The sequence below is a fragment of the Cnephaeus nilssonii genome, assembly GCF_951640355.1.
Source record: "Cnephaeus nilssonii genome assembly, chromosome: 10".
Classification (NCBI taxonomy): domain Eukaryota; kingdom Metazoa; phylum Chordata; class Mammalia; order Chiroptera; family Vespertilionidae; genus Cnephaeus; species Cnephaeus nilssonii.
Genome location: NC_137081.1, coordinates 25,386,835 through 25,399,488, shown reverse-complemented (window position 1 = coordinate 25,399,488; position 12,654 = coordinate 25,386,835). Strand labels below are relative to the sequence as shown.

Below are 12,654 nucleotides of genomic sequence, written 5' to 3'. Positions count from 1 at the left end.
TAACTTCACTGCAATTTCAGGTGAGTGTTTTAGCATGTTAACTCGGTTTTTGCAATTATGCTATAAGCTACCTTTGGATACTGTCACATCTTCAAATTAAAAGGTTAGAAGCAGAAACCCTAAATTTCCTTTGTATCTTCAGAAAACCAAATTCCCCTGGCTTCTTTTGTGACCCTTCTGTAAACCATGAGGAAAATATGGACTCTCTAATTTCATTCACTTCTTGTAATAAATGTTGTATTCTTGATACAAATGGCCACCATAATGCACAAACAGTGGTTGGTTGGCCTCATACTGTGTGAGAAGCAGTATGACATGTATGTATTGAGAATTCAAACATTTCTAGGGCAAGTCTTGGCTCTTAAGGAGCTCCCAGTCAATTGGGGAAGATAGCCACCCAAACTAACAATACAAGTGAAATTAATAGAGGAACCAAAGACTTAGGTATATGCCCTTATCCTGGAAGGGGAGTGTCAGGCAAAGTTTGTGTTGGAGGAGGTCACTGAGAGGACATGACTGCCTGTTGACTGGAGCTGGCTGGGCAATTGGAGGCTTCTCCCAGCCCCACCCCCATCTTTGGAATGTACACTCTGCTCACAATTCCCACACTAGGAACCATTTCAAGATGTAGCCTTGAGAGAGTAAGGTCCTGTCGTGACTAAATCCCATTAAGGCCTCTATATAAACTTTTAAGATTCTGGTGGGTGAGTGTGGAGATCTACATGTCTGTGGCTGCCCAGACCAAGCTTCCTGTGTAAATTCCTTTGCTTATCACACCTGCCACCTACCAACCTGGAGTGGTCTGTCTCTTTCTTCTGTCTCTCCTTGCCCTCCCTGTGTGTGTGTGGGGGGGGGGAGTGGGGGGCGCGGGGGTGTAGATGTCGGGGGGTGGGGGGTGCGATTTGAATTCAACTGGGGAACTCCCAAGGTGGAAACCAATTTGCTAAGGAAATAGATCTGAGTTAAGTCTTGAAGAAAATGGAAGAGTTTGTTTGCCAAGTTAAAGGAGACCAAGGGCAAACAAACCCTAACTAAAAACACTGTACCTGGTAACACATTGGAAAGACAGTGGCACAGAAGGCATTGAGGATATTGGCTGATCCTGCTTGAGGCATGAATCCTGCAGACTCAAGTGGAAAGGGAAGGAAATGATGACAGGATAAGGCTGATTTAGAAAAAAGTAGAGGGCTCTTAGCCTGGAAATCAGAAAGAAATTTAAAAAAATGTTTTAGGAATAGTTGAGTGAGAGATATGGAGAAACTGGAGAGAGGAGAAAAACTGAACGTATTCCAATTCTTTGGAGTTTTCTTAATATTGCCATCTTGAGGATCTGTTTCTTTTTATTTCAGTAACTGTGAGCATTCCTACAAAGGCATTAATATACAGTCCTGACAGCTGAAGTGAAAAAGGCTAGAGTACTTTGTCACCTTGCATATGTTTTGGAAATAAAGAAAAAAAAAAGATATACTTCAATGAACAATTTCAATACAGAGCTGCAAATTGTATCTTTTTCTACACAGGCTCCATGCCAATGGAAGAAGATAATAATTAGTAAGCACACTGTTGTTCACTTTTACACATTTAATAGCCCAAGCTTGATTCATAGATGCTACAAAACAGAGCAGTTACAGTAAAGCAGAGCATTTTTGTGTTGGACATATTTACTTTTAATGGAAATATTTGTGCTGTGGCATACATAGTGTAACTGCCTGGCTGTTCCTGCTAGCCCCATTTCTTTCACTGATGCCATTTTCATAATATGTTATTCTTCTGGGAATAGTGCCCAATGTTTTATTCATACTTTATGTGAAACAAAAAGAGCTGAGTTCAGAGGACAGTTGTGTTGTGTTTTTGACGAGGGCCCTGTAACTCTTACCTTGTGACATATAGCAAGCATTTCCCTGTAACCACTGCTATTTGGCTGCCTATTCTAATTAGCACTTCTCCCACCCTATTTTTCCTCCAGATTTTGATCTGATTTGTAAGATGGGTAAATAGTATAAGTAATTTTCCTTAGACAAAATTATTCACTACACTCTTTGGATAGCCTTGAAGACTGAGTAACATCATGAGGACATGTTGGCTTTCTTCCTTTTTAGTCACCTTTCACTTTTTATTTACAGAAGATTCGTGCCTTATTGTCCAAAACTGTCCACTGTGGCAATCTACCCAATGTCCTCACCTGTCCCATTGCCCTTCAAGAATTCAGTGATTTATCAATAAAGGAGCCCAGTATTCCTGTTAAGCTACTTCTGATGAAAAATTTCTGAGTCATTCTCCTTGGGGGTGTGACCATTTACTTAGTAAGAGAATGTATGGAGATAGAAATAAAATGATCAACAATCTATAATAATAAAAGAGTAATATGCTAATTAGATCAGGTGTCCTTCTGGACATCCTTCCAGACGACCTTCTGGACAAAGCCAGGGCTGCGAGGGAAGCCCGGGTCTCAGTTGCCTGCTGGCGACCAGAGGGAAGCCCAGGTCCCGGGTGCCAGAGAGAAGCTGATGCCGGCAGCTGGGGGAAGGAAGGCCTACTCTTGCAAGAATTTTGTGCATCAGGCCTCTAGTTGAAAATAAAGCAGTATAATGAGTGTTTGGTCTAGGGAGATATTTTAGTTCTCATTGATCCCACAAGGTAGGTGAACACAGACATGGTTTTAATTTACTGTAAGTACAGTCTAATTCTATGTAAAAGCTGATGTTATTTAAATTTTAAAAAGTTTCTTTTTTTCTTTTTGTTATTTAGAAACTATATCAGTCAGGATAGGCTAAGCTATGCTACAGTAACAAATAATCCCAAATATCATAGTTTTATTTCTCAATCAATTTCCATTGAGTAGGAAGTCTCTGTTAATCATAGTCACTCAGTGACCTTGGCTGAGAGAAACACTACGTCAACACCGTGTACTACCAGTATTACCTGAGCTGGGGGAGAGAAGGAGGAACATCATGGCCTGGCTTTTTAAAAAGTCTCACGTACATGTTTAACTTCAAAGGAGATAAAGGAATTCAATTCTCTATGGGCTTGAAAAGCAAAGAGCAAGAAATATTTATCAAACAGGACTAATAATTTCCATAGAAGAAGTGCATACTCACTGAAGAAAATTTAAGAAGACCAAACAAACAAACAAAAAAACACACACAAAATAGGTAAGAACAAATTATTTTACTCAGCTCAGGCTGCAATAACAAAATACCACAGACTGGGTGGCTTAAACTACAAAAAATTATTTTATTTTCTCACAATTCTGGAGTCTGGGAAGTCCAAGATCAAGGTGATTTGATTCCATTCCTGGTGAAAACTCTCTTCCTGGCTTGCAGATGGCCACCTTCTTGCTATGTCCTCACTGCAATTATAAAGGCAGTATTTATTAAAATACATTTCATTTTCAAAGTTGAGCTATCAGCTGTTAAAGTGTGTATAAATTTTTTGAGACACCCTATATATCCCTATGCCCTGATCATGCCATGCAGCCAAAGACAGGCTCTCCAGAGCTAGGGAAGCAGATTGGTATAGAGGCTCCCACCTTAGAATTTTTTGACTCAGGTCCGGGCTCCATCAGCCACTATCTATAGAGCCCAGGATTTGTTACCAGCCTCTCTCAGCCTCAGTTTTCTCAACTGTGTAAAGGGGCTGATATTAATATTTACCATAAAGGGTAGTTGTGAGAACTGAGTGAGACAATCAAATAAAGGGTTTATTTTAATATAGTACCTAGCATATGTTAAGAGCTCAAGAAATATTAGTTGTGAATCAGGGCTTATAATTGAAATGTTTTAGTGGTAGGGCATGAACAGAGACCAATCTAAATTGTCACTGCCTGAAGATGTTATACCTTTAAGTAACTAGAAGGTGGGCAGGCCAAGGGGTACTGGGTGTGTGGGAGACTTGAGACAGGGAAATATTTCAATATTTTAATAACTTTCATGACCATACTTCTGAGCAGCAGGCCTGGTTGTTATTCTGATGATTATTCTGTAGAAGAGTATTATTCTAGAGGCATGAATTTGCTTATCACATTAAATAACTTATTTATGCTGATAACTCACAGATTTACATCTCCACCCCTCTTCTGCTCCACTGCCTACTTGACATCTCTGCTTGGATGTCTTCAGGCATAGCAGACTTAACATTTCCAAAGCAGACTTCTTGATCCACCCTCCCCCTTCCTGCCCGCCCCCCCCGCCCCCCCCCCCCCAGGACGTTCTGCTCCTCTCCTCATCTTTTCTACCTTAATTAGACACAGGGATTTGGTGTGTCTTGGATGTCATGATTTATCCACATATAAGAGGCTCAGTAAGAGAATAAATGGATGTGTGCTGCCTCACCATGAGTACAGCACTCACAGATGAGCATGGGTTTGGGGGCTGTTTTCAGAGTGAATCGAGTGCAGTAGAGCCAGACATTGATACGCATTCTAAGAAAGAGCATTTGTAATGGTCAAGATCCTTTCCGAAGGGTCTCTACCCTTCTAATTTATAGTTTACTGTCTTTCATGTACGTTTTAGCCATTCTAGAGATTCTCTTTCGAGTAGCAGAAAATGAAAATCTGGGACATTAAGGCATCCTCTCCAAGAGGCAATAATGTGGAGCAGTTGCTTCTTGACATTTGAAAAATAACCTTTTTACCAGTGGTTGTCTTTCTTTATAGGACAAATGAGGTGTTTTAGATTGAGTGTACTGAAATAGTACATTCTATTCATTGTCAATCTGCTAAAATATCTAATATAGATAAAATGTCACCCGAGTAAGTTGTAGCTATTAAAATTTTCATTTCTCTAGTTCCACAAATTAATGGAAACAAATCAAATGTCAGTCAGCTTCAGATACCTTATTCCACCCCAGTCAAACTCTCAGGTTAAACTGCAGAGACAAATAGTGCTTGGTGACATGGTAAATTGTGATGATTTTAGGGTTTTCTCCCTCATTCTTACTTCAACAACAAAGTAAATTTATAGTTTCTTCCTATGTGTCAGGAAAGAAAAAAAATTGTGAAGTTAAGGTGGAATAGTCAATTCCTTAATGCTAAATTTCAAGTCTAGGTTATTAAAAGACTCTGGAATTAAAGTATTGGACAGGATAATTTATTAATCCTGTATAAATAGTTCTCTTTTCTTTGCATAAATCTAACTGTAGTGACTTTTGGTGATTAATGCTAAGTTGGCTTCTCTCACATTTAGGCTATTTGGTACCAGCACATAGACATCCTAATTGCCCAAGACCAGCAGCATTACAGATAGTCATATACTTTCAGTTAAGAATCACAGAAGCAATGGAAATGCATTCCCTGCAATATTGTTACCTATGTAATTTTAGACATAATTTTCATCTTGGTGGAGGTACCCTTCTAGAAAAGAACATAGTAATTAAACAAATAATTAAAACTGTAACTTGAATGCTATGGACCAGTTGTCCAGAGGGCTAAGGAGCATGACCTGTTTACTCGGGCTCAGAGTTTCTTTCTGTTATAATCTTTTTAAAAAATCTTTTTTTTTTTTTTTTTAAATTTCTTTATTGATTAAGGTGTCACATATTTGTCCTCATCCCCCCAATCCCATCCCACACCCCTCCCCTTGGATGCCCCAACCCTCTGTTGAACTTAAGCATTGGTTAGGCTCATATGCATGCACACAAGACCTTTGGTTGATCTCTCCCCCTCCCCCCACCCTCCCCTATCCTCCCTCTGAGGCCCGATAGTCCGATCGATGCCTCCTTGTTTCTGGTTCTGTTCTTGTTCATCAGTCTATGTTGTTCATCATTTCCCCTAGATGAGCGAAATCATGTGTCACTATAGATATACTTATAAGAATTGAATGTGCGACGAGCAATAATAGTTATGCTGACAGGCAAATGAATCAGTCTGTAGTGAGTTTCTTTCTGGACCAACAGTTCTTTTGAGACCCAATATCAATGTCCACCGGTTCCCTATGAGTACATGTCGGCACTGACCCCTCAGCTCTGGATGGTGGACAAATGGTGGTAATGCAGGTCCGACTCCCTCTGGTTTGGTCTCAGCTGGACCCAGGGGCACTGCTTCACCCGGATCCAGGGGCCCACGGCCTCACCTGGACCCGGGGCCAGGCTCACCCGGCTCCAGGGGCCCGCGGCCTCGCCCGGACCCGGGGCCCAGGGCTCCCCCGGCTCCAGGGGCCCGCGGCCTCGCCCGGACCCGGGGCCCAGGGCTCACCTGGCTCCAGGGGCCCGCGGCCTCGCCCGGACCCGGGGCCCAGGGCTCACCCGGAAAAAATCTTTTTTCTTTCACTCAGCTACTAACACTGATTAATCACTATTTACCTAATGTGTACTGCATGCCTAATCTTGGGCTGGCTGGGAATTATGAATGCCCTGCCTGACCTTTGATGATAGATAAAAGAGAAACAAAGTCCATCAACACCCAACGATGCTTCCACCAGAGGAAAAGACAAACACTTGGGACATGATGATGTAGTTACTAATTAGGGAAGAGAACTCCATCAATTCCATGTGTTATTGGCAGCTGAGAAAGGGAGGGACTACTGTGTACTGATGTGATGAGAGTTGTGGGAGAGGTACAGCATGAGCCAGGCAAAGAAAGATGAGATACATGTGCAGCAGAAAGGAGCAGAAAAGAGCTTTCCTGTTGTCTCCACTAATTGAGAAATTGCAGATCAAAGTCAGGGAGAATACAAAGATATTTGCAGTTGTGAAATGTACCTGGGGAGTGACACCAGGTCTCCACTGTATTGCTATGTCCAAAATCAGCAAAAGCACACACACTACAGGGGAAAGGCTGTCTCTGAGGAGCAGCAAATCTATTTTGGATTTGCTTTGAGGGCAGAGACTCAAGTTGTTGAAGGAAATGGTTTCGGGGCCTTTTTCAAACCCACTGCAAGTCAAATTGTTAGAGAGTGTTGAACTGCTGCTATCATTATTCTGATTAACAATTCAAAACATGATTTTGAATTATTCAGGTTGTTTAAATAAGTTATCAGCATGAACAAAAGTGATGTGAAACTGTTGCAATTAGAAAAGCTTACTTAAAGCTTGTAGACAAATATCCTTAATTAAGTATTATTGCCTATTGGAGATGGAGTTTCCAGAACCAAAGAGTAATTGTGAAAAAAGGAAGTCCAAAAGGGCCAAAAAAAAAAAAAAAGGTGGGGAAGGGCACGTTAGTGTAAGCTCATGTTTTAGAATCCTTAAGGAGGCATTACGTAGGAGTCTTAACAGGTTTATGACTGCCTCAGGAGAGTCTAGTTATATTGTTAAAAAAAAAACGCACGAAATTTAGAATATGATACATTCACCCTTCAGTTACTTGCTGGAAGACTGACAAGAATGGAATGGTGATGCTGATATATAGATAATCAAAAGTAGCATAAAAAGTGTTCATCTAGAGGCAAAACAAAACAAAACAAAACAAAAAACTAAACAGGCTAAGGATGGGTAGGACTTGAATCTTAAGCTAGCCCAAAAGTGAGACATTTGAACACCTAGAGAAATCAGGAAGATCCCTGGTTATATTTCATCTGTTGTTCCTACAATTCCTCTGGGAACCATTTATTCTTAAATCCTCAAAAGTGAGGAAGAGGTTTAAGATAGATGGGAGACTACTCCTTTAATAAACATGTTCCAAAAAAAATCTATAATGTGCTACTGGGATAGAATCCAAAGCTCCAAAGCCAAATGTCACCTATTTCTTGTCTCTTGGAGAGCTCATTCCCTGTTAGAATCTTTCTACACTCTCAAGGCCCAAGTTAAGCTCCTGTAGCCTTTCTCATTATTATTGGCTGGCTCTTCCTTTGAATTCTAAATCGCATTCTAAACCTCCAAATGTCTCAACTGTATTGTGGGCTAAAATTTGTTACTTTTTCTGAGTGCTCCAGATTTGACATCTGCAGAAAGTTGATACAGCATGCACTCCAAATGTACCTGGTAATGCAATAAAATGATAAATTAATAAGAAAAGGATACCTAACAGAAATCTCACATATTCTATCTAATAATAGAGTAACATGTAAATTACCATTACTCCGCTACGCCCACGATTGGGCGGCGGGAGGCTGTGGGGCGGGACTCGGGGTGGCCTATCCGGCCATTGAGAGGCACTGATCCGCTGCCACTGAGGGGGGCTACCCTGCTGTTGAGAGGCACAGGGGGCAGGACTCCCGCCCCCTGTGCCTCTCAATGGCCAGATCCGCGGCCGCTGAGGGGGCCTGTCGCGGACACCCAGCTGCGCCTCTCAACGGCAGGGTAGTCACGTGTCCGCGGAAGCCCCTCTCAACAGCAGGGTAGCCCCCCTCAGCGGCCGTGGACCATCAAAAGTGGGGGAGCTGGGTGCCTGTCTGCTCTGGCACCAAGCCTTTCAGAAGCCGAGCCGGAGGCTTCTGAAAGGCCTGGTGCACCAGCGGACAGGCACCCAGCTCCACCGCGAAAAGTGAAAGTGTGTAGGGGACCCTACACGTGCATGATTCAACCATGCACTGGGCCTCTAGTAAGGAGATAATATCTTATTACTAAAAAAAAAAACCTAAAGTCAAGAGGAAGTCATAAAGGAAATGAAGACATATCAAGCTTAAATTATAATGAAAGCATTAATGTCAAAATTTGTCAGGCACATCTACAGAAGAACTTTGAGGGAAATATATAGCTTTAAATATATTTATCAGGAGACATCAAAGATTTAAAAAATAAATGAGCTAAGCCTATGACATGGGAAAAGAGCAGCAGAGCAAATAAACAAAAAAGAAAAAGAAGCAATGAAAATAAATTAGATGTCAATGTAATGGGGATAAAGAATAAGAGAGAAGATTAACAAACTCAAAACTGGTTTTTAAAAGTATTAATTCAAGAGAAACATTTGGCAAGAAGAATTTTTAAAAGAAGAAGGGAAAATGGGAAGAAAGATAAAATGCAGAAGGGGAAGCAACCACAAATACAACTGAGATTTAAAAATAATCAAAGACTCTTATGATAACTGCATCTAATTTATTTGGTAAACTAGTTGGAATAAATATATTTCTAAAAAAAAACACAAGTGTGAAAATTGATATAACAGGAAATAGAGAAATTAGTGCATCAATAAGTATTAAAGGAACTCCTGCTATGCACCCACCTATTTGTGTCCCCAACCCAAGCGCAGAAGGCTTCACGGGATCTCCACCAAACTATCAAGAGCACCAGATTCCCAGGTTATGTAATTTCTTCTAGAAGATAATAAGACAAGAGCAACTCAGCCTATTTTATAAGACTTGTATGATCTTGATTCCAATGCCATATAAGGAAAAATATAAAACACAGAATTATTTTTGAATAAAATATAACCTAACCAACTAATATTATATTTTAGAACATTATGACCAAGTTATTTCTCAAAGAATGTAAAGATGATGCAACATACAGAAATCTAACAATGAAACGACCTATAGTAATTGACCTACAGTAATAAGCTAAGGAATAAAAATCTAATGATTATTGCAATCCATGTACATAAAGCATTTATAAGATTTAAGATTAATTTGTGATAAAAGCTCTTCACAAACTAGGAATAAAAAAGAATTTCCTTAACTTGATTAAAGCTTTATTTAAAAGAACTTATGGCAAATATTATATTTAATAGAGAAACTATAATAATTACATGTAAGATCAGTAAAAAAAACAAAGATCCCTTATTTGTAAGGGATATAAATGACTAATTATTATGTTGTACATCTGAAACTAATATTGTATGTCAAAAATTAATTAATTAATCAAATTTTAAAAATAGACAAAGATCCTTTATCAGCACTTTTGTTATCAGAGTCCTGGAGATAAAAGTGATATAAAGATTTAGAAAAAGAAATAAAAACTGCTGTTATTTGCAGGTGATATAATCACTAATCTAAAACAATCAAACAACATCAACATTCAAACTTTTGAACTGACAAAAAGATTAAGTATGTTAGAAGATATGAGATTAAACTTCAAAGAGCAATACAATTTTTCTATATCAAAACTGTAAACTTACTAGTAAAAAATGTAGACTACTTTGTTTACAGAGATAAGAAAAAAAACCACACACCTTGACTACCTTAGGATAAAAAAATGATAAATTTAATGACATCTAAATTAAAGATTTCTGTTCAACAAAGGATACTACAAAGTTAATAGATGGCAGAATGGGATAAGATAGTGGTAATGAAGAAAACTGATGATAAATTAATAACCAGGCTCTATAAGACAGCAACCATAAGAGAAAAATAGGCAAAAAGATATAGTTTAACAAGAAGAGGAAATCCAAAAGACCATCGAGCATACAGAGGGTCACTCAAACTCAATAATGCAAATTTAATTAATGAAATATCACTTTACACATATGAGTTTGGCAAAAGTGGGAGACTAGAAAATGCCAAAGGCTTAGCCAGGATGGGAATGCAAGGATAGAGGAGCTCTCAGGAGCCTGTGGAGAGCACTCTGGCCCTAGGAAAGATAAGAATGTGCACGGATGTAAGGGGCAGGCACAGGGCTGTCTTCTGCAACATTGTCTGCAATGATGGAGAGTCGGTATTCATCACGGAGTCAGTGGCCAGGTAATGGGTGGGCATTCATATTGTTCAGATTAGATGAACACCTAGTAACTGAACCATAGAGGTACAGTGGTAAGTGGGGAGGGGGGGAGTGCATAAAATGGAAGGGGACATCTAACACAATACAATTTACATAAATTAAAAACACACACACATAGAACAACAAAGTCCATTTTGCAAGCTCACAAACAAGCAAAAAAGATACATTTTAAACACATTCGTATGCTTGCCTAAGGGGAGGTGGCTAGGAGTTGGGGAATGGCAATGGAGAATGGGAATACAGGGGAATTTTTAAAAACTTGCCTTCTGGGAGAAGCAAGCTACTTAATTGGGTTTGGAGGAAGGATCATTCGATGCGAAGCGCTCGGGTTGTCAATTAAGAAACAACAGGCGAAGTGTTTGGATGCGTCACCTCCCCGGGCTCATCATCTCCGGCTGGAAATAGAACCGGGGCTCTGAGCCTGCCTCCCACAGATGGGGTCAGAGGTGCTGGCTGCTGGGCTTCTAATTGGACATGCTGTGCCAGAGAACAGAGCTGGCTTTGAGCACGACGCACAGGATGTCCGTTTAGCCTCCGTGACGCATTTTAAACAGCAAGCGAGAAGCAACAGTGGCACTCTTGCATCCTGTGAATAAGCCCTAGCAGTTGGCTATCAGTGCTATTATTTCAGTTTCACCTATGTTAACCGTCACTCGGATTGTCTTCCTAAATGCCCTTGGGCATCAATGAATGTATTTTCAGAAACACTCTGCAATGTCCTAAGGGTGTGCTGAGAACACAGATGGCTTCTTTCAGATAAATATAAAAAAGCAAGCTTCTATTACAGTCAACAATACTGTATTAGATACTTCAAAGTTGCTAAGAGACTAGATCTTAAACGTTCTCATCACACACACACACACACACACACACACACACACACACACGAAAGAAACGATAACTGTGTGACATGATAGAGGTGTTAGTTATGCTATGGTGATAATTATATTGCAATATATAAATGTATCAATCAACATGTCATACATCTCAAGCACAGTATTATATGTCAAGTATATCACAGTAAAAAATAAAATTATCTCTTAATCCCTTTAATGTATTCTCACTGGGTTGTATACCTAAAACTAATATTATATTGTAGATCAACTATAATTGAAAAATGTAAAAATTATTAAAATACAGATAAATAAGTAAATAAACAAACAAATACACATGCACAATACAAAGTAAATTCTTGACCACTTACGACTTTCTGGTTAGCAAGGTGGAGCCTCCATTTCCTGCCCTCTCACTGATGTGTGGTTTTTGCATCACCATATTGCTTAGATGGTAAAGACCCGCAGGTGAAGTAAGTGGCCTGTGGAGGCTCACTCGGGGTGGGGCATACACGTCTCATACAATACTGCTGATTCACCAGTCAGTTTGACTGTCTCTCCAAGCCCCAGACCCTCTCCACAAGCCATTGATGCCTTCCTTTAGTCTACATACCAGTGACCCGGACCTAAGTGGGACTGGGCTTATCTCTTCAGCTGATGGGTTCTGGAGATGGTACTACTGCGATTCACCTGGCATCCTGTCCACCTTAGAGGAGCTCTGGGTACCTACCTAGATTTAGGTGTCCAGGCTGTTTCCATGCTTGGCTGTGTCAACCTGGTCATTATGGCAGGTTTCTGCCTCACTCTTCCTGTGTAATTCTCTTAGAACTTCTCATGGGATTGGGAATATTTGGGTTTTTTTTAGGGTATCACTTAAGAGCTAGGTACTGCGATAACAAAAGTAAGCGCAGACAGATATGCAACATTCTCTTAGGGAGCTTACAGTCCAGTGGGGGAGATATAAAACAGTCTGTTATAGGAATGATCAAGGGAAGTCCGATCACAATAAATGTGTTAGAGTATGCTGGTGTTTGAAGCTGTTTTGGTACAAAATCAACAGATGTGGAAAAGATTGTCATGAAGGAAGAACTCCCTCCCCAAGTTTCATTGAGATATAATTGACATACAGCAGTGTAAAAGTTTGTCTAAAGCATAATAATTTGACTTTAAATGTCATGAATTTATTACCACAATAAGTTTAGTTAACATTCATCATCTCATATAGATATAAAAA

The 12,654-nt window shown here is 39.9% G+C and overlaps 1 protein-coding gene across 1 annotated transcript in view; it reads left to right on the top strand.

Moving 5' to 3' along the window:
• Positions 1-700: 700 nt before the first annotated feature.
• The window catches only part of SCG2 (secretogranin II), a 30,396-nt gene continuing 18,442 nt past the window's right edge, over positions 701-12,654 (top strand). Inside the window, exon 1 of the mRNA XM_079782692.1 lies at positions 701-754. The gene's annotated coding sequence lies outside the window, so the exon portion shown is untranslated. The remainder of the gene's footprint in view (positions 755-12,654) is intronic.